Source organism: Anopheles gambiae, chromosome 2 (genome assembly GCF_943734735.2).
Source record: "Anopheles gambiae chromosome 2, idAnoGambNW_F1_1, whole genome shotgun sequence".
Taxonomy (NCBI): Eukaryota; Metazoa; Arthropoda; class Insecta; order Diptera; family Culicidae; genus Anopheles; species Anopheles gambiae.
The window spans coordinates 16088159-16110622 of record NC_064601.1 but is presented as its reverse complement, the minus strand read 5'-3'; the positions used below and the strand labels follow the sequence as shown (position 1 = coordinate 16110622).

Below are 22464 nucleotides of genomic sequence, written 5' to 3'. Positions count from 1 at the left end.
CTGCGACAGCCGCGCGCACCCAAATACGCACCGCAGGACACGACGCATGTGCACAGCAAACGCAGACGACCCGACTCTAGGCTGGGCTGCAGGGATGGGAGTAGGGTGTGATAATGGGGGCGCGGGGCGAGAGGTGTTAGAGAAAAAACGGGTCGTGTCTGTGCGCAATTGATAGCGCCCATCTGCGATACCATGACCTAGGCCAAACTTCGCCGAAGGCACGCCGCTACGCACCAACAAACGCGAAATAGAACAAACGCGTCGCCGGGCGGTGTGAGGGTTTGGAGATTAATTTTCAACTGTGCGCTCCCAAACATCTGCTGAACAAATTTGCACTTTGAAGCATAGAATGTGTAAATATTGTTAAAAAAGAGAATGACATCTGTGTAACGCTTCCCTATACACGTTATGTACAAGACACAGCAGCACCAGGTGTATTGGGGTCTGTTTTCTGAACACTCTTCGTGTCGTATCGAAGGGAAGCTGAGCACTTCTAAGGTTGCACGCATCTGCCCATCCACTGCGCATAGAGTGGACCGAGATACGCGAGCAAGTATGCAAAGGTCTGGTTGGCTCTTTGCAGGCAGCTGATGGAAAATGAAGCACAACGCCCAGTTGTCAAGCGGCTACAGAAGCCTACAGCAGATTCTTCTAGCGCAGCTTCTATTATAAATTCGTTTCGCTGTGCAGCCTCTCACTGCCTCTACGCTCCTTCTGTGTTCTAATTTAATCACTTCTCCGCGAGTTCTAGACAATTCTCGATTTCCTGTGATCACCACACCCGCCGTGGGGGGTTTGTCTTTCGGCAGACAATGAAAAATGTATTTTCTTCCCCAGAAAATCGCTTTTCCATGCATCAGAGAAGCAGCACACGAGAGAAAGAGAGAAATTGAGAGCGAAAGAGGGAGAGAGAGAGAGAGAGAGAGCACGCTCACATGCGCCTGCATCCCTATTTCAAAGCGTGTCCCGTTGGGCGTTATACTCAGTGTCTGTGTGCACAAGTGCATCCTCCCGGATGGTGCATTTCTTTGATACTGCACTTTCCATCCAACGTTTCTCTCGCTCTCTCTCTGGCGCTCTCCTCTACACGGTTTTGGGGTCTGGGGTCTGGTCGAGACTGACGGTCCGTAACGATGGCGGAGCAGATGTCTGCTGCTGCTGCAACGGACGACATTTCTTGTCTTTTTGTCGTGTGTACAAAGCAAAATGGCTAGCCCAGATTGCATAGCGAGCGCCAGAGGGTAGCGTCAGATGGAGCTCATCCACCGACGTATTGCATGGCGTTGCACCAACTCCCATTACCACCTTTACCCAATCTAAAGAAGCTCAGAGCGCGCGGACCGCTCGCTAATAATGCTTTGTCCATTGCAAGCAAGTTGTGAAAAGCCAAACAACAAGCAAGCAATAGGAACAACAAGCACGTACAAGATACGTAACGCAACAATCGCCAACCAGAAGTTGATACGTTCTTGCGTTCTCGTCCTTTGCCCAACCAAACAATAACATCGCTCTGGTGGTGCAATTGCACATCGTGCGGCGCCGCAGCAGGGTGTTGCAAACCGTGTACGAATTGCAGGATATTCACCACATACACACACACCCGTTGGAAGGCACATTGCACCACAGTTGTTGCACACACAGCTGCACAGCTCTCCGTGGCGGGGGTGTGCCCTACAGATGTGCCCACAAACACACACACACACACACACCCACACAGACACAGAGAGAGAGAAAACCGCACAACCATCATTATTAATGGCGGAAGAAAATCGGCGGATAGGATGGACGACTACCGAGGAAAAAGGGGCCGCCCAAGCGGAAAACGGATGATGATGTTCGAACGGTACGGACTCCGCCCCAACACAAACACACACACACGCGCGCCGGAAGAGGTCATTGACGCCCGTTTCGGGGAGGGAAACGAGGCCGCCCGAGACTGGGCCGAGCAATGCCAAACGCCAAAAACAAAGGAAAAGGAAAATGTTGAGCAAAAAATCGGCAGCAACAGCAAACGCACGCAGGAAATGGGGGGGGGGGGGGGGCTCTGCTGTAAGCGAAGGAGAATATGCAAAACCAACGCTGGAGTTAAGGGGTTGGGAGGGATGGAGCGAGGGTGGAATCAATACAGGGGTTTTCAGGAGTTCTCATAGCTGTGGGACACTTTATTGAGTCTTTGTTACGTGAAATGAACTTAATGGGAATTGGACTTTATAGCATCCTTATTGGACCAATCCAATAGGAATGTCCAAGGAGCCTGTCCAAAAAGGATGCCTTAGAGTTCAATTTCCATCATTTGAAGTTCACTTTCTATAAGAAAGAGTCGAGGAAGAGTCCCACAACTATGAGAACTCCTGGAAAACCCTGTAATAGCCAGGGCGGGCATTAAAAGAAACGTATCACACGCACAGTGTGATTGAATTTGCCGTTCATTTGCCGATCGAAAAAGAGAAATTAATAGAAGGAAAAAAGGAGAAAAATTGCACACACTAGCATAAAAAAGGTGACCATACCAATCCAATCATTATCATCATCATCATCATCGTCATCAATCGTGCAACAAACAGCCCCCGGCGATCGAAACACCCCCATCGATCCACCCAGTTGCAATGCAAGAGAGTTGCAAATGCAAATACTAATAAGAGGAAAGTAACGAAAGTAAGGCAACAAAGTAACGAAAGCAAACAGCGGAGAGAAATAATGAAAACAAAAAAAAAAGAATCAAACAACGAACGGGGGCACACCACAGCAGCGCGCAATGGAAACAATTAACGATCGACCGCGATCAAATATGCGGCAGGCCGGTGTGTGCTGTTGTCCGTATATTTCGGGCAGTGGGATTAGGTTTTCTTCTTCTTCTTCTTCTTCTTCCTCTGCTTCTTGTTGCTCGCTGCACACACGCACACATTTGCGGCACACTCGCCGCTCGCCAGTAATCGTTTCTCTTCGGTGGCTGAGTTTTTCATCCCGCGCACAAGAAGAAGGCGGAAGAGGGGCGGTGGGGGTAGAGGGAAGGGGTTGGATTTTTCGTAATTATATTTTCCGTTTGCTATTCGCTGCTTTTACGATTTCATTTCACGCACGCATCGGTTTGGATTTGATTTGATGCTTTTTTTTCGGTGAACATTCCAGCTTAAGCTTCTTCTTGTTTTCGTTCGAGAGGGGGGGGGGGGAGGGTTTCTGTTTTCCTTTCGGAAAATCTCTCTTCGCACGCGCTCTTGGGGTAGCTAGCTTTGGGGTTGGTACAATATTTTACTGTAGTTTCTTTTTTCATCAAAACAAAAAATTGCAATAAAAATGAAGGAATTTAATTGTGCTAAATAATAATAATATTTCCTGTCCAGAAGGAGGCATCAATTGGAAAAGACTTCTTTGTCGTCTACAGGAAGTATGCTTTCACACACATAATTAACATCATTATCGCAATATAATCGAGATGTTTAGTTTTTAAATTCACTCGAATGTTCAGCAAAGCTTGTCCTCAACATTTTCATCATAATAATTGCCCCCCTTTACCAGCGGGTGTGGAAAACTTTCCCCGGTCCCCCCTTGCAAGGCATGCGCCTTTCAGTTTATGCTACACTGGGAACAGCAGACAAGTACAAAAAAATATAACTTTAACCAAAAAAAAAAATAAAATAAAATAAAACTTGTTGTATAGATGATTAACAGGCACAAAGTACACGAAAAACAATTACACCACCCACTGCAAACCACCCTTCGAACAATTGAACGAGTGTTCCGGCGTCGGGCTCGTCAGGCAGCACACTGCACACAACAACATAACAGGTTCTCTAACCACAACCCCGCAGGAGCAACTGCTGCTGGTGTTTTCCACGGCACATTTCTCACTCGGAACACAGCAATGAAAAAGAAAACAAAAACGGCACAGCAATATCTGATCCACTGTCACATTATAGTTTCACCCTCCTTTTATTGTACACCGCCACCCCCGACGAAAGCGGGGTGAGTTTGTGTCTGTGTCTGTGTGTATGTCAGTGGTTGTGGTTCGCTTCAAACACGTCCTCTGCGCTGCCAAATTGCCCTACCGACACCGATTGGAACCCAGGAACACACAGAGCACACACACACACACGCAGGGAAGGGGAAAAGAATGAAATTTAATATTCCCTAACCAATAAAAAATAACACACACAAGCACACAAACAGAAACACATACACACACGGAGGCACACACCACTGACAAAGAATCACCAGCCCAAACAGTGGGTGACAAAGCCGAAGGAAGGAGAGAGGTCAAGGGAGAGAGGCCACAATGATATCGCGTGATCGAGTTTACCGGATAATTATTCGTCAGCGAGAGCTAAAATGAGCGGAATATAATTTGAATAGGGCACACGTGTACTTTTTTGTTGGGTTCGGTTTGGTATAAAATAATGAACAACTACACACCTACGAAAAAATGGCCACAATGGCGAGCAAGAACAAGAGCACAAGCACACGGAACCACACCACGGCACCACGGATCTCTGTGTCACGGAGAAGGCGAAACACTCAGCTTCCCGCGGGTTTGTTTTCCTGGCACTTCCAGCAGCTTCTTCCCGTTTGGCAGGAAAAGTCGTCGATCGCGGTTACACTCGGTTTTTCCGTTTTATTTAACTGTGTTTTATGTGTGTTTTTTTGTTACAATTTAACTGATTTGATTACTAGAACTCGTTTCCCCTACTTTCCGTATTTTTGGTTACTTAGCAAACAAACAAAAAACACGGACCGTTACTATCAACAAATAAATATAGCTCGTAGCGCGGAAATCAAAGGGCCGCTGCTGCTGCTGCTGCTACACACTATTCACACAGCACAGCAGAGATATTGCACACACAGAATGAGAGAGGCGATTTCAAATCACGCACACCACCCACCGGGCGCCCGGGGTTTGTCTGAAACGCGCGGACAAAGGCAAGGGCCGAACAGCACAGCACAGCACTCGATGACTAACTGAGCTGCCGGAGCGCTCCGGTTCGGTGTCGAACCCCGGCCGCACGACCCTGGGGGGACGGCGGGTGTGGCGCAGGAGGGGGAGGGGGGGGGTGGCGTGTGCGGCCGCTGGTGCGGAAAGGAGGGGAAGCGCTCCCGCAAACAGCGAAACGGGGAGAAAGAGAGCGAAAGAGAGAGAGAGAGAGAGCGCGAGCGAGCGAGAGAGCAGCCTGGTCGGCCCAGACGGAGGGAGTGAATGGAAAAGCACACGAACACGTTTCTGCAAAGACGCACACACATACACGCAGACGAGGGAAATTACGGTTTAAGGGGCGGGGGAGGAAAGTGAGAAAAACCACCCCCTGAGGACTGATCCTGGTCGCGCGACAGTGCTTTCCCGTTCTTCACCATTTCTTGGGAGGTTTTTCGGGAATGCGCTTTCGGTGGAATAAGATTTTCCACTTCCAATTAGATTTTTTTAATTGGGAAATGCATTTTATAGGGAGAAGTGCATAGAGATATAAAGATTAAATTATCCTAGCATGAACATAATTCCCCTCACAATATATGCAGAGTAAGGGAGAGAGAGATAGAGAGAGGGAGCGTGAGGGGACAATCAAATTGATATTCGTGTCGAATTAAATCGAACTGCCTCAGGGGAAGGTGGCACTGTGTTCTTCCTTTTATTTCCTGAGTGCGGGGTTTTGGTACCCTTTTTCGAAACATGTGCAAAGCATTTTAAAATACATTGCACTCCTGCAACCACACTCTCTGTAGCATAGTGTCTCTCTGTCTCTCCCGTTCTCTCTCCGTGTTCCTTTCTGGACTATTTCCTCTTCCAGAGAGTGCAGACGATCGTTTCCTTTGTCTGGAAGCCAGAAAAAAAAGGGTTACGCAAAACCGAGAGGACTCCTTTCGCAATCTCGATCCCGCACACACAAACACACACACACACTAAGACACAGAAAGGCAAGAGATGAACGTGCACACCACAGTGAACCTGAGCGGAGAAGCACAACAAATGCATCATTATCGATGCACCGATGCAAAAGGAAGGGTTGATTGCATTCGTCTGCCGCTCAAGTGCATCTAAACACACACACACGCGCGAACGTAGTAGTGTTAGTGTGTGTGAGAGAGAGAGAGAGAGCAGACACAGATCTGTGCAAATGTGCAGAACGCAATCGAAAAGTGTGTGCGACTGGAACTAGAAATCATGCCAGGATATCGGAGCAAGGGCGTACTGTTGGGCCCCCGACGAGGAACGAGAGCGAGCGGAACGCTTAATTGATTCGAAAACTGCCATCGGGAAAACCATCGGAGTGCTGGGGGCCCCGCCGGCAAGCTGTGCACCGAACCTTACCGAATGGGCGTAATCCATGGACGGCAGCCGTTGGGCGAAAAAAAAGGCACCCGAAGCTAAACAGAGCCATGATGCTACGATGCTGTGCTCTCTAACGACGCAGGCATAGGTGCGCATCAGTATTTAATTGAGTTTGTACCTATTGCACGAGAATTCCCTGCTCGGGCAATATAATCAACCAAAAGACAGACCAGGCCGGGCGAACAAAAAAATGGAATAAAAAGGAAAAAGTGTACCATCGGCGCGAAGAAAAAATGAATGGAGAAAACGCACTTGGGGGGGAGAAAGAATGCCCCAATTTTCTTCTTACCCTGACACAGACAAAAAAAAAAAACAAACTTGCTGCTCCGCATATTTTGCCACAGTTGGATGAATCTTCTCTTTTCTACCGTCCCAAAAACAAAAAAAAACGAATGCATTGCTCTGGCAAGCGCCCGATCGCATCGTGCTTTCAAAATGACGGGAGTGATCGGTCGTCGAGCTCTGTACCTCCATCGAAAAGGGCGAGATTTAGGGGATGCTTCCCCACTACGATCTTGCTGGTGGGTTTCTTTATTTCAGCCAAAAGCCGGCGTAAAAGCCGGTTAAAGCAAAAGCGCCGGCAAAAAACCGGCTAAGGAACAGCATTCGCAGCAGCAAACAGAGAAGAAGTGGCCAAACTGAACCGCTGCCAGTCCTCCCCCACACAGAGAGAAAACATACATAGGAGAGGAGGAAACACACACACAGAGAGGGAGTATGGAAGTGCAAAAAAGGTACTAAAAGGAAGAACAGCAAAGCCAGGGCGCATGCAATACGGTCATGCAATTCGAAGCTGTTCGAAAGGTACACGGGAGACACATGTGCTTCGTGACACGGGGCTAGAAGGGCAGAAACGGGAAGACGGGTAAAAAAGTAACACGAGGATGGATGGATGGGCAAAAATGAGCTCATGGTCGTGCTATGTAGACGACCCCTAACAGAGGGTGTGTGTGTGATTATGTGCCTGTGATGGTGCCCGGGAGAGAGCGAGAGGGAGAAAGGCAAACAGAACATTCGCGAGAGCGATTTTGCGATTTTATTCTGCTTTTGGTATTGCTGCCACCCACCCAGCCCCATCGAAATGGGAAGAGATAGAGAGAGAGAGATAAAGAGAGCGCGCGAAAGGGATCATCCCCAATCAACCCCTTCTCTTCACGCCGTACGATGGCGATCATCCCTCTAGCTCCCTTGCGAGGAGAGCGCATGTGTTTCGCGCGATCACTCTCCACCTCTCTCTCTCTCTCTCTCTTTCTCTCACTCTCTCCGGATGCCTTCAAATTGCACATTTTAGTGTCGTCGCTTGGTAATAATCGGTCGTTTCTGCTTTTTCTATCTGCCCAGTTGGAATCCTCTTAATGCTTCCCCCAATTGACACGCTCTTGTGCACAGCCCGCAGCTAGGGGGATATACAGGGAGGAAGAGTCTTCTTTGCTGCCGCCTTTTTCGGTACTTCACGCACAGCCTCTCGATGAGTGGGTGCGCCCCCTCATCGTCAATCCGTCATCACGATCATAACCACTCAACCCTTCATGCGAGGAGGAGGAGGGGGAGGGAAACAAACGCTTTCCCAGAATGGAAACGCCAGCGCCGGTTTTAGCGCTCGCTGATCATTTAAAGCTGGCTGCACTCACTTGGAGCTCTGTTTGCCATTTGTTACGCTCGTTTTTGTCCTCATCCACCCCCATCCCCATCCCCACTCTCCTAACGGGTTAAAACACAGGGTAGATACACACACACCAACAGCTAAAGGAAACACAAACAGCAAAAAAAAAAAAACAATAAAGAGCGATAAAATAATAATCACCTTGGGACAAAGCACAGATGGAAAATGGTAATTGTGAGCCATTTTTCCACTAGAAAGCATCGAAAAAGTGTCCGTGGGTAGGTGGGAAACAGTGCAGCAAACACCGCATCATTCCTCTGCTCTGGTGGCTTTATCTCGCACACGTCTTCGCAAACACACAGTTTGGCGATAAGATTATCGATTAAATTTTGCGACCACTAATCTCTCATGCAGACAGACAATAATAATAACGGCAACAAAAAAAAATCCAATCGGTAAACTCTCACCGATAAAGATAATCCCAGGGTGCAACAAGTTAGCAAACAGCGATGCACCTTTTGGTTCAACAACAAGCGAAAAAACAGCGGCATCTGCCTGTAGCTACATGGAAAACAGCAATCTAGCCGCCCAGAACCAGCCCGGCAATAACGGCACGTAATGAAAGGGTAATATGTGTCACACTAACACATCCCTCCGTGGCTTTTGCTATGCCAATTCGAACGCATCCCACGGCACAAGTGTCGATGGTCGGGGAATGGGGGGAGTGAGAGACCAATCTGCAAACAAACATTTGTCAATTCACCCTTCGCTTATGTGGCCACAGTTTCAAGAGGCGGGTGTGCGTGTGTTTTTTCCTTCTTATTTATGTATTTCGCCTCTCTCCCACCTTCCCTTTCTTATTCTTTGCGTCTTTTCTGTTTCGGGTGGGTGTTTGACCCTCCAACGAAACATGCCTTATGCATTACATGCAGGACCCGGAGAGCAGCACTACAGCACTCTCCACTTCCGATCGAACTCCCCGTGTGTGCGCGCTGCTGTGCTTCGGTTCCAATTTCCGACGATGCTGCGGCTGCTGTCATCCTATCCCTTTTGGGAGGGTAGAAAAAAACCTGTCTTTCCAGTGTTGCCCAAAGCTATCAAATGGGTCCCGTTTTACGGCTCTGTTCAAAGATGTGTTCTTCAATTTCGTGCCGTGTCCCTTCGAGCGAGATGTACGATACAGACAAAAAAAAACCCTCGAGGAAGGACATAGCTAGATTGCCTCCGACCACTCGCAGATTCCCTTTCCATGCGGCGGAGAGACATCTCTGTTTTGGAAAAAAAAAAATGCGCAAGGGTGCCGACGCTAACTCGGCAGAAAATAGAGACGTTTGTTTGAAGGGTTGTACCAGCTTGAGGTACTAATTAGATCGGATTATGATCGAATGTGATGAATATTTAAACGAAATGAATTAAAAATTTGGCTAGCTTCTTAGTTTAGTCACATATACTATGCACAAAACCAACATACATACAGCAGCAACAATTTACGCAGCACATAAGAAGAATCGAAGCTGTCCGGCAGGAAGAACCAAACGAAGTAAGGAGCGAACGGTAACTCGTAACCCAATTCATCCATACAACGATGACACAACGCACTCTCCTTCTTCCAGCCAAACACCGACACAATTCCCCTTTCCATCTTTCTCTGTCTCTCTCTTCCCGATCGGGCCCCGTCGTCCCAGACCACATGTTTCACACCCTTTGCAACGCGGCTCAAAAATGCATGTACGCCCTCAGCGTAGTCCCAGCCCCGGTGCCGAAGTTTCTGCACGCGCAAGGGAAACAGCTCGGGTGCTCCGTTAGTCCGTGCGCACTTGCGGTCCCCTCCCAAACACATCTGGAAGTCATCGGGCATGGTGAGTCATCGGTAAAATTTCTTTCCCAAAGCCATGGTACGGCTACGTGGGGTAACGTCACTTCGTATGCTTGCGCACATTTGTCCCGTGCAGCATATAGCGCAAAGGGGCGACCGTGAGGTATGGCAAAGAAGCACAGCAACACCAGCAAAGCAAAGAATCCCATGACTGGGCGTTAGAGCGCGCGCACCATACCACTAACGCGTGCCGTGGGTCCGTGTTTTATGAATCATCTTCCTGCCACCGTCTCTCTGCCTCTGCCGAAATGGGCAGACGGTGCCGATCTGCTAGTTATCGTCGTCTAGCGATGGAGATGGGTCCTGGGGTGTGTCTGCGTACTAAATAGCGACCGAAGCTGCGAAGCTAAATCGCATACACACGCACATAGAAGATGAGTCGGAAGAAACGAACAGTGTTTGTAGATTTACGGCAAACATACCTCGTCGTTTCCGCTGAGCTCGAGATTCCGGCAAACCCTGTGCCTTCTCCCCTTCTGCCTCCGCGTCTGACGGAATGCATTTCTTATCACCTTGACATTAAAAATAGCACCGAAGCGCTTTACTTGGAAGAAATTACACTCACATCCACGCTCGAACATCTTGTTTTAGAGTTGTGCAACAATGGCTTGTATTATCATTGGCATCAAATGACACAAACATTGCGTTGACAGAATAGTTGGGAAATCATTATTGTAAACTACACTTAAAGAGCTTTGCAGTCAGCTGCCTCAAAAAGTGTAAGCTAATAAGCGCTCGAATGCTCTGTTTGTTCGATGGACAGTTCGATAAAACAGACTTTTTAACGGATCTCGGTGCAGATGTCACGTAGCGCAGTGACTAAGTGATCGTACTTCACACAACAGTGGTCATGAGTTCAATTCTTATCTTTATTTGAATCTTAACGTTTATATAGTTCGTTACTTATTCAGGTTCAGGTTTCAGAAATTGTCTGGCTTGTCCTGTTGTGGCTTTATTGAATACTAATGAAACAAGAGCAATTTGTCATTAGCAGTGTAAAATCAAATTTTTTATGCCAACAAAGGAAATGCAATTATAATAAAAGTAAAAACAAAGAAAACATATGATTAATTTACCTACTGCAGCGCAAACCACACACATATGGGGAGCACGGAAATTAACGCTCGCTTCTCTCAAGCAACACCAAAATGCAAAATTTGCAACCATTCACCTTCGAAAAGATTAACATGCAATTAAGCGCATGCAGTTACTCTTGTGGCTATCCATACCTCCTCCGAATCGGACGAGACAAACGTTCGCTGCTTTCATTCATTTTCGCCTGTCCGCCCCCTCTGCCGTCTGAGCAAAAGACACGCGCAGTTATGAACGATGGTTCTGACAGCCCCAAGGCGAGCCCTCGCACATTCGAAGGACACAGTGCCTCCTTGCACTGCCTCCATCTACCATTTCTTGACCGAACCTTGCAGCAATAAGCTCTGCTACTCCTTGTGAGAACAACCGATCCATGGGCTCTGGTAAGATCTGGTTCACATCCCACCCAATAAGTCGATGCCTCCGCCATATTGGAGCGTCCACCGCCCACAGTGTACCAGTGGGACGGCTAGCCGGTTTGTGTGGGTCCTCACGCCGGCGAAAGCCGATAGCAGCCCCATGTCTCGTGCCGGTGGAGGACAGCTTCTCAGTAGAACTCGGGCTCCAGCGAGACGGCTGCATCCTCGCCCGATAACCTACACAACCGTGAGGCACACACCGTAGCCAGTGGTAGCCTAATTCCCACATAACTACGATCGCTTCCACCTACTCCTCGTCGCAGTAACACTTGCGTGGACCACCACCACGCGGTGTGGGGGAGCGCGCTTTACTCAGGCACGGTTCGCCCACGGAGTGTGCCCACGTCTCCACCTTCGGGCCCCAACCAACGGGGAGAAATGGTACTGTGACAAACACATGACCAAGAAATGGGAGCAGATTTAGCAGATGTGTCTCATCGCCCGACAGGATGTGTATGGCGTGGCAGACCATTTGAATTGTATGATAATATCGGCTTAAGATCTTCCACTTCCACTGATCAAATGTTAGCAACAAAGAGTGTACTGTCTAGGTCCCCAAAGTTTTGTTCAGGATTTTTGTTTTAACAAATTAATTTCGTGCTCAAAACCTTCAGCACGCTAACCTATTCCGGGGAATTACATTAATTACACAAGCCATCAAACATGACGCTACAAATCACAACGGAACGTGCGAAGCAACATGTATTTACATTACACTGTGCAACTTTACGCCCAACCCATCTGAAAATGGGATGTCAGGTAGGGGCAGGGGATAGACACATGCCAACTTTTACTCGCTTTCGCTACAGTCGCGCGCGCGTTCGTGAGTAATAATATTCGCCAAAGCTTTACAAAACCCGGTGCCCGGTCTCCGCCCGGTCCAAGTCCCCGAGCATTATCGCGTCACTTTCCGCTTCCCAAGCTTTATCAAGTCCCTTGTCGTCGTCGTGCACCCCGCCTACCCCATTTGTGATGGGAACCCTTCGTGCTGAACATTCTTCGCCAGGAAGGGTTTACCTTTTTTGTCGCGGGGCCAAGTAATGTGAGCCGACGGGTACGTGATAGTCCTTTCCAGAAGACGCCATCCACACACAGCGCGGATGACGTAAGTCTGGCCACTAAGTGACATGCACACACAAAGGCACACACACACACACACGTGTCAGTTATGGTGGAGCGTAGTGACAGTGTGAAGAAGAAAAAAACAACAACTAACTGACACTCTGTTTGTCGCGAAAATGCTCTATGGAAAGGTGGAATCATGCATCAAATATTTATTAAAGTAATGGCGTTTCGTGCCGTGCCGCCACCGAGCGATGATGAACATGCACACAGCCGTCACATTAGTCTGGGCCGCTGGACTGGTGCTAGCATTGCATTGTTGCGGTGTAAAATACTGCCGACATAGGATGCTTGGTCACGCTAAGAAGATAAAGATAGGGACGAACATCCCTGCCACGCGGTGATCGATGTTCGCACCTTGGCGAAGATATCATGAGATGACCTTCGCCGCTTTAGCGTGCGGCCTTTTTCGGGGAACGGGTGACGTCAGAAATTCGCACCACGCACCGCAATCACTGGCCAGCCCGAAAGTGCGCCAATAAGAAGCGCCATTATTTGCAATGTTTGATTAATAACATTAATTACCAGCAACCACACCTTCTTGCCGTACAGACAGACACACATAAAGCACGCAATCGCAATACCGGGTGCCGCATGTAAGCCACCGCCACCACTGTGCCCCGAAAAACTTTTCGGCCAACCAACAACTACTGTTGCGGTATGCCTTGCGTTTGTTGCGTGCTTCATTGCGCTATTTTTTTTGCGAATTTTTGCTTTACTCACAACGGCGCACAAATCTCACTAAATCTTGCTAATCAAGTGTAAAAACCAAAATTAATTTAACGCGCATTGAGCAATTCAGCTGACCCGGATTCAACCCGCGGGCAAGGGGAAAACTCGCGTGGTGCAGGAAATTAAGCAGCATAAAAGATAGAAATGCAACCGGAACCGTACACCGCAGCACCGCGCGGGTGGCGGCATTGAGGAGGAGTTCCAGTTTTGGGGGCGCTGGAGGAGAGCTGGCCCGATCGTTTCTTTTTCTAAAAAAAAGCTTTCTATTGAGCTTCTACCATAAATTTGTTTTCTGCTGCTGCTGTTGTTGCTGTTGCAGCAGCAGCAACAGCTGCTGCTACTGCCCACTGGTCAGGTGGGTTCAAGTATTTGGGTCGAAAATGTCGACGACCGAATCGGAGAAAAGACCTTGTGGTAGTAGTGGTGGTGGTGCTCGCGGTCCGGAATCGATTTATTGTGGTCGATTTTCCGTGCCCGCGCTCTCTGGGCGGAACCTTACCATCAGCAACGACACCACCACCACCACCACCACCCAGTTGCGATTGAATTTGCAACCAACTGTTACACCCCAATTCCAATCCCAATCCACTCGCATCTGGTTTGGGGATCGACAAAAAATGACCAAAAACAGAAACTATCACATCCGTTAGTTGTGTGCACATCTTTCGCAGAGCGTGGAGAAACTATTAATTAAGACATGGATATAGATATATACATAAATATATATTTTATTTAACCAGCCGTATCCCACCACCCCGCAGACATTCCATTGGAAGATTGCAATTTTGAAGATGTAGCGAACAGCGAACATCATTTTTGCCGAAAAGCTACAATTTGCACACACACCGAAGAAAAGAGTGGAATTCCACCCTCGTTCCACAGCAGCGCGACTGGGGAATGGAGGGCGAAAGAAGAAAAGAAGGAAGAGCAGGATCGGTACAATAATTAATAATTAGCAAATGAGCCTTTCTATACCAAACCCCCATATCGCTTTACGGGGCGCCGGTAGTGTCAATACACGCGGGTGCAGTCGATTTGAACCATCTGAATTGGGCTCCTCCAACGGCGGTGGGAAGGGTGATATGCACTTTTCTTTTCCAACTAATCTGGCTAAAGAAATCAAACAATCACCGTACAAAATACCCAAAAAAAACTTCCCCTCGCTCACGGACATTTCACCATTTCCCATTTTTGAAGTGGCCCACGCCCCACGCGGAGGTAGTGCACAAAGGTATGCATATTTTTCACCGTTCAATGCAACGAAAGGCTCCCTTTCTTGTGTTCTCTCTTTCGCACTGTACCGCTCACTCCCTCTCTTTCGCTCTCACTCGCCCTTGCGCGATCGATGATTAAAAAAATGGATATTTATGAGTGCACATAATAAATGCACTGGCGCTAACGCCCGGCGTACTAATCAGCGGCACCGCCTCGATCAAGTGGGGTGAGTAAGGGAGACAGAAGAGTTGTTTCCTGGCAGGTTTCCGCTTCTTATTACTTCTTTGCACTTTTTTCCTAACGTTCGGCTTTCCCCTCCTCACCCCCATCCCCCCGCTCCTCTCCCGCGTTCAACAAACAATCCGTTCAGCCGGTGGCGGAAAGAAACGATCACTCTTTTTCGGAAACCATCTGCGATGGCTTTCCCCCCTTTGCCCCTTTTCTCCTTACCCCCTCGCACTCTTTAATGCACCGTCGTATTTTCGCTACGCTTCATGACGCACAGAGCACACCACTCTGAGCGGGCGCGAATGATCACGACGTTCGCCGAGATTGCATTAATCTGTTTCGGCGACGCATCTCTTGCCGTTCGGGGGGGGGGGGGGGGGGGGGGTCGGTGACGATCCACTCTTTGCGCCGTCATCTGCGTTCGTCATGCGGAATTGGCAAGAATGAGGAAGAGAGCGCGAGACGACTCACGCGACAATCCACGGACGGTGTGTGTGTGTGTGCGGTTTTAACTAGAGCAGGTTTCTCAGCCCCGGTTTTGATGGAGGATTTTCTTACTCTCTCCCTTCTCTGATGAGGAAAATGGTGAGGAACGGGAAAAACAGCTACACCACCAATCAGGTAACCATTTCCATTCCCGTCGGAGACAATCCATTGCTCATCTCGCCAAACCCGGCACCCGGCCGAACGATTGGGGTGTAGAGTGGGACAGATTAAGATCGGGGTTTGACAAATGGATTGGTGTAAAATTAAAATGGAAAAAATGCTACTTTTTCTTCCACCACAATCACACATCGGATCGGGTGGTGTTGTGTGTGTCACGATTCTCGGTGATCCTTACAGTCGAAAAGCGAGCGATTTCGGTAACAGAGGAGTGTGATGGCAGGCTTCGTAAAAGGAAAGTCGAACCATTTTCTTTCCGCTCGCTGCACCCCCTTTCTCGGCACATTCTCTTGAGCTACTATCTCTGTGTGGTTGTGGTGGCATTATTTGGACGAGCGATGAGCGATACCATCGTGTTCATCCGCAAGACGGCGTTTTGACAACCAAAAATTAGACTAATCTCTCGTGATCTTGTGAGCACCGTCACCTGAAGAACATTTCAGTAGGAAAAAAGCATCATCTTATGGTTAGGAGGAGGGGGGGGGGGGACAATAATGAAAGATATCATTTCGGATTCAAGAGAGAATGGAAATTGTAAACGCGGTTTGCGTTAAACATTTAGATTTCATCGTCACAGCTTTGTCATACCGATGTGCTTTCACCAGCAAATGGGGATGAATCGTTTCATTTTCTTGCATTTTTGACAGCTCTTTCGGGGTTTTCGAGGGGTTCTCATAGTTGTGGGGCGCTTCCTTAACTCTTTCCTATTCGAAGTGAACTTCATATGTTGAAAATTGGACTATGGCACCCTTTTTAGACAGGCGCCTTGGACATTCCTATTGGATTGGTCCAACAAGGGTGCTACATAGTGGAATTCCCATTACATTAAGCTCATGTAAATAAGAAAGAGTCAATAATGTGTCCCACAGCTATGAGAACTCCTGGAAAACCTTGTAAGTGAACTGTAATGTGGATGAGTAGGATGTAGATTTTTCATGCTTATTTCAAATAAAAAAAACTACACGATTTAGGATGATCCACCTTTGCTGCTTAGCTTTACTTCTCCAGAAATGCAACTCATGCAGCCCGCCGATCATCAGCGCGCTTAAAAAGATAAATCAACGATAAAAAAGCCTCTCCCACAACAGAACAAATCGATCGGAAAGTGTCTGCATCCCACACCCAAACAGCCACACAGCAACCAGCCATACTACTCTTGTGGGGGCGATAATGGGGGCGCGTTAGCCACAAATCTTAAACCGTTCCGATGCATTCCAAAGCGGGCTGCAATAAATATTACCGAACCCCCCATTCGAACTCGGCTGCATCCAATCTGGTTCCCATCATCACCACCAGCGCGCGAGCGGCTCCTGCTACCGAGAGCTGCACACTTACACGTGACCGATCGGCGAAGGGCGGCGGATCAGTGCTGGCGAATCGAATCGAACGCCGCCAGTAGCGTTGCAAGGGGTCTTGAGCTGGTCTTGCTGGTTGGTGTTGCAGGTTTACCGGCACAACCACCACCACACCACCAACATCATAACACATAGCCGGCAGCATAAACATTGCGCCCGCTGTTCCCGTAAAGCCGGTGGAGCGGACGAGGTACGCCGCAGAGTGACAGCATTGCGCGCGCTCTCGCTGCTTTTCACCGGTGCTTCTACGCGCTTCTTGCCAGCAGTTACCCCCGTCGTTCAGCAGGAACCAGTGACTAATTTCGGCATCCACTTCCTACTCCGTTGTGTAGAGTAGGAAGACTGAACAGGGGAGGAATGGCACAGCGACACCGAACGACGATCAGGAAGAGAGGTAAGCACACCGAAGAAGCACGTACACAAGTGCGCCTGTCGTTCGAAAGCGGGGATTCGTAATCCATTTTTGGTACGACGACGAATAGCGTCACCCGGGAGCGCGGTGGAGCGGTATGGAGCCACGATCGGGTGAAGGTTTTAAGCCCGTTTTTGGAATGGTTTTTTTACGCTGCCAAAAATAGCTCTTGCGCAGGCTCTTGCGCACACCACACACCCTGCACCGAATGCGTCGCAACGTTTTGCAGCGGGGAAAGTACGCAAACCGGGTGGGTAGGTACGGCAGAAGGCACGTACCACCAGCTCCGGAGACCAACGCGGGAACTTGGCCTCCTCGACGAGAAGACATCCTCCCCCCCACCCATCCCAGTTCCATCTAACAACACCCCCTCAACCCGTTTTAGTCCCATTTCCAACCAAACGGAACCCGACCCCGGCACAAGATGATGATCGCGTTTACCCATTGCACTGCTGTTGCTGCTGTTTGCCATCCAAAAATGGGCGAGCATCGCCGTGTGGTGTGGTGTCTTGGCCTTTCTTTGTCCGTTTGCTTCACAAAACTAAACGGGTTTAAATCGTTTAATTAAAATGTTTTGGGCTGTAGAGTTGTCGAGGGGAGTGGGGTGGCGGACATTTAAATTCAATTTATCTTCCCGTTTGATGCGGAAATCTAAATGCTACGAGCAACGGGGTATGTGGTTTTGATAATTTTTTATACAATTATGGGAATTTGACCTTCCCGTTTTTAATGGTACTGTTGGGGATTGAAAAACAAACACAAACAGAAGATACGTTAAGTTGGCAAACGACACATTTCTTGGATGATGATAGCGCACGACTCAACAATATGCGCTCATGCTTGCGTCTATACACAACAATAAATAAAGTTATCTTCGGAAACTCTGAAACTCTGCCAATCAATCATAGATCATTTGTCTATATTTGCTTTTATTAATCTTTGTAGCAACCAATAGATCGACCGCATTTGAAAATTATTCTTCGATTTAGAATTCCACGTTAAACTGGAAGATAAATTGAATTGAAATGTAGAGCTAGAAACAGTAGTCCGAGCCAGAACTAGTCCCCATTTTAATTTTAATTTATGATAAGATATTCGTGTTCTCCGTGTCCTTCAAATGGATGGGAATCGATCCAGCTCCATCATCTCCAGCCTTTTATAAACCAACGCTCCTATCCATTGCACCGACGGTACCACAACAAGTTTAGATGTTTAGAATGGTAGACACTGCTGTGATTCAGCTTCTGGAAATTAAAAGGCATTCCTAATTTATCGTAATACTTTGCCGGATACTTAAATTGCATCGATATCTTCGCTAGACGTCCGTGACAATCCATGATAACTTTTTGGAGTACTTATGATTAAAAAACACTCGAAAATATGACTTTGTTTAAAATGAATTGCCTGGTCTTTTTATAACTTCATGTTCATATTCAAAGGTAATAAATGAAAAAAAAAAACAAAAAAACAAAAACTGCAACAAATTATTTCGAAATCATTGTTAGCAAAGTATTTTTTTCTGGCATTCAGCTTTTCTTTTACTCCGCGAAGAAAAGCACCCGAATATCCGCAAAACGAAGGCAACGATGCGTCTCCTCATCCCAAAAACCAAACAGCTCGAGAACAGCGCTACCATTGCGCGCGCGACTGATTTCCCACCACCGTTTAAGATCGGATCTTTCGTGAGTTTCAATTGCCCAAAAAACGCTCCACCCAAAAATGCTCAAAAGATAGATAGAAATACACGATCACACGGCAGAGACCGGCTGAAATCGAAGTAGAGCACATGTACGATAATAGATAAACGATAGATAGTGATCGGCGTGCGGCGTGGAACGGTCGCAATGATGATGATGATGATGACGTTCTGTGTGTATCATGTGTGTGTGTGTGTGTGTAGTACGATCGTTCACAGGACCGTGAAATAATAGGGTAACCCCCCAATGCCAGCGGCACAGCGGGCATATCACCGTCGATCGGTTTTTCGTTTGGTGCACGTTGTACTCACACTCACTTTTTTGTTTGGCTTTGGCAGGTTCGAGATTCACCTGCGATCGCGATTTATTGCCGGGCCGCAACAAACTGATTGGCGGAAAAACGTGCCACTCCAGCGGTGGACAGCGCGCCAACCAGAAGAAAGCGCCAACGGTAGAGAAAGGAAAAGAGAAAGGACGAAATGTGGCCGGAAAAAATGGAAAATCGAACCATATTGCCTCGCTCGCTCCTTCTGCTTCCGTTTTCTTTTTCCGCCACTGCTCTGCCCACTTCCAGCCAATGGCGGTGTGGATGTGTACGTGTGTGTGTGTGTTTTCTTCCCGTTTTTAATTTCCTTACAATCACTGTCTTTCCTGCTCTGTGTCTCGTTTTTTTTGTTAGTTGGTGCTTTTCTAACGCAACGCACACACAAACGGGGCAATGCTCACAACAACAACACGCTCCCGCCGGGTCTTTGCTGTTTGGATAGATGCGGGGGAGGCGGGGGGGGGGGGCGTACCTGCTTCCTCTATTTCTATTCGAGCGCGATCGACACGCTAAAGCGACGTTGATGATCCACCGAAGCAAGCGCCAACCAACCGACCAGAGCGCCGGCCCAACCGACCGACCAGAGCGCACGGACCAGTCATGCAAAGCGAAAAGTAAATGCAAACCCCGATGCCGCCAGTTCCGACCAAGCGATCGGTCCCTCCCTCTTACCCCTGGCAGAAAGTACGTCCCTTTGTCCGCGTGTCTTTCTTTCTCTGTGCATCGTGGTCGCTTGCTGATACATTGTAATCAAGGCCGCTGGATCTTCAAGTTTGTTAGTTGTCGCAGCAAAAGATGTGTCTGTGTTTCAAAAAGCTTCTAGCCAACAAAACAAAAATTAAACGAACCAGCCCATGCAAAGGAAGGGAAGGAGAGGTTTATTCCTATTCTGAGAGATCGTTTTCGTAATTACATTCGATTCTTACTGACACGAGAGTTTTGCCCGAGCAAATCTTTCTGCCCGCAGCTGCACGAAATATCGAGATCAAGAAAGAACCTATGGAAAGCGGAAATTATTAGTTTAGCCACGGGCACCGGGAATGGAGTTCGTCGCCCGCTCTCCTCCCAGCTAAAAGCTCGTTCGTTCTTCCTTTGCGAGAGTAGAACATGCAAGCGCAATCATTCCAGATGGTTGCACACACAAACTCACACAGCCACACAATCCTTCATCTCTACCCTCTTTTCGGTATGTTGAAAATAAAAAGGTAAATGCCGAAAAACAACAAACACACACACACACTAGAACTCGCATTCATCAATTAAATCTCAGCCTAACAGAGGGGATGGGATAGACGATGGGTATTGTGGAGAGAGAGAGAGACAGAGACAGAGAGACAGCGGGGCAAAAGTGTTTGCGGATCACGTGCGGATCTTGGCAGTGCCGGAAGCGCACAAATCTACAAAATTCCTGCCCAAAATAGAGGGAGAGCCCAGAATATGGAGCACGCGAAGAAGCTCGTTTCGAAGCGGGATCGGTTCGATCGGATACAGAGTTGATCCAACACAGCGAACCGAAAAGTTTTCACAGTTCACCAATAAACGGGGTGTTGCATTGTTTCGGTATCAGGCCGGACGTCGGAAAACAATGGAATTTGACGTACATGCTTGTACACACTACGGACCTGCAAGGGACCGCAAGGGGCACCGTTCTTATTTGTGTTAGTTCAATCAGCAGTAAAACTGAAACGAAAATATTCGAACGAGGTTTTATATGGAAACTGATGAAATATTTAGAATCTGTGCCTTTGATTAGCTCAAAACGCATGACGCAATCGCGTACGTGTCTACCGACTTGGAATAGCAATTAAGGCAACCGAAACACCCGAACACATCGTCGTCGGCAGCGTCTGCACAGCGAGCAGTAGCAGTAGTGGCGATCAACATATGGGTATGGTTGACAAATTGGTCGGTTAAACGAAAATAAATTACCCACACTCAAGAAAACATCAGCATTAACATCTGGTTAGAGTAAGCCGCCTGAATAGCCGCCTAGTGCAGCCACCCCATTTAAAATCAGTTAAAAGTTTAAAAGAGACACGCAACGCAAGCCGCACGTTCGCACTGTCGCGACGCTGTGGTGCTGGTTGGAAATTATTTATGACCCAGCCAGCAAAATGGTAGCGTGAGTGTGTCATTTTTCTTCACTTCGATCTCACTAGCCAGTGACGCGATCAGCGCGGCCAGACTGAATCAGCGATCGGGAAAGAAAACATTAGATTGCCGTTCCGTTGGATTTGAGCTGCAAACATTCCTGAGCGAGCGCGGATGCATTACTGTTTCGAACAAAATCGTAAATGAAACGAGCGCTGGAAAAGACGGTGCACAACAGTTGCGATAAATCCAATTAAGCTGCAAAGAGGACCACATGCTTTCACTCACCCGTCGCCCTCAAAGCGTTCGTTTAATGCACCGCTAATAGAGACAATTTTGATATCCACTGACTGATTTCGGGGGGTGGGGGCCAAATACTGTTTACCGCACCCCTTCACCTGTACCATTTCAATCGGAAACTACCGTTTTCTATTCTTCTGCTTCTTTATCGTCACTGAACTGTTTCCCGCAACACAACAGCAGCAGTGCACATTATGACTTGCACCACCACCTGTCGTTGCGAAAGGTGAACTTTCTTCTGAAAATGATAAAAAACGAGATCAAATCACGTATGCCACCACCGGTAGGCCCAACCAACAACAGCACACCACCCTCCACCATCGGCTGCCTCATACGGTACCATATTGTGACCATATTCCATAGCGCACAAGGTGCACAACATGTGCTGATGGTAGCTGCGAGTGCCAAACCCGCAAGGGTTGTAGCTGCAAATCCATCAGGTGTGAAAATGTACGCCTTCACGTCGGAGGAGGGACGGCGAACGAAGCCGCTTCACACGCGAAACGGAAGATCGCGCCGATCGTGCACGGGAATGGGTTGGGTGGCCGGTAACAACGGTTGTGTGTTCATACCTCATCGAAACGAAGAAAAATCAAATCAAACCTAACGGTGCCACCGCCACGATCCGCGGGCGAAGCGAAAGCACGCGAGCTGCAGACGATCTTGGGCTCTCATAGACCATCCCATTTCGGAAAGCCTTTCACTGCTACCGGAGCGGTCGGTGGTCGGTGTTGCCCGGCGAAGGCTAATGTTAGACAGAGTGACGGCTGGTGCGGAACGTGCGATTCATTCACTCTGCTTCGACAACAGCCGGGCCGGGGTGTGTCGATAGCGAAAATTACATATTTGCACCTGTGAAGCTATTAGAGTACCAGAAGCAGAACTCTTTATCATATGGTTAAGTAGAAATTCTAGCTACTACTCGTCGCATTACACCAGTGTTAGAAAGAAAGGTTATGATAGCAACTGTCAGTGCGATTCACAGGGAGATTGGTCGGTAACAAAAAAAAAGTTGCAA

General features: G+C 48.1%; 1 protein-coding gene across 1 annotated transcript in view; it reads right to left on the bottom strand.

Annotated features, from left to right (window-relative positions):
* LOC1269411 (serine-rich adhesin for platelets) overlaps positions 1 to 22464 on the bottom strand; it is a 43220-nt gene that overhangs the window by 15723 nt on the left and 5033 nt on the right. The gene's annotated exons all lie outside the window — the stretch shown is intronic.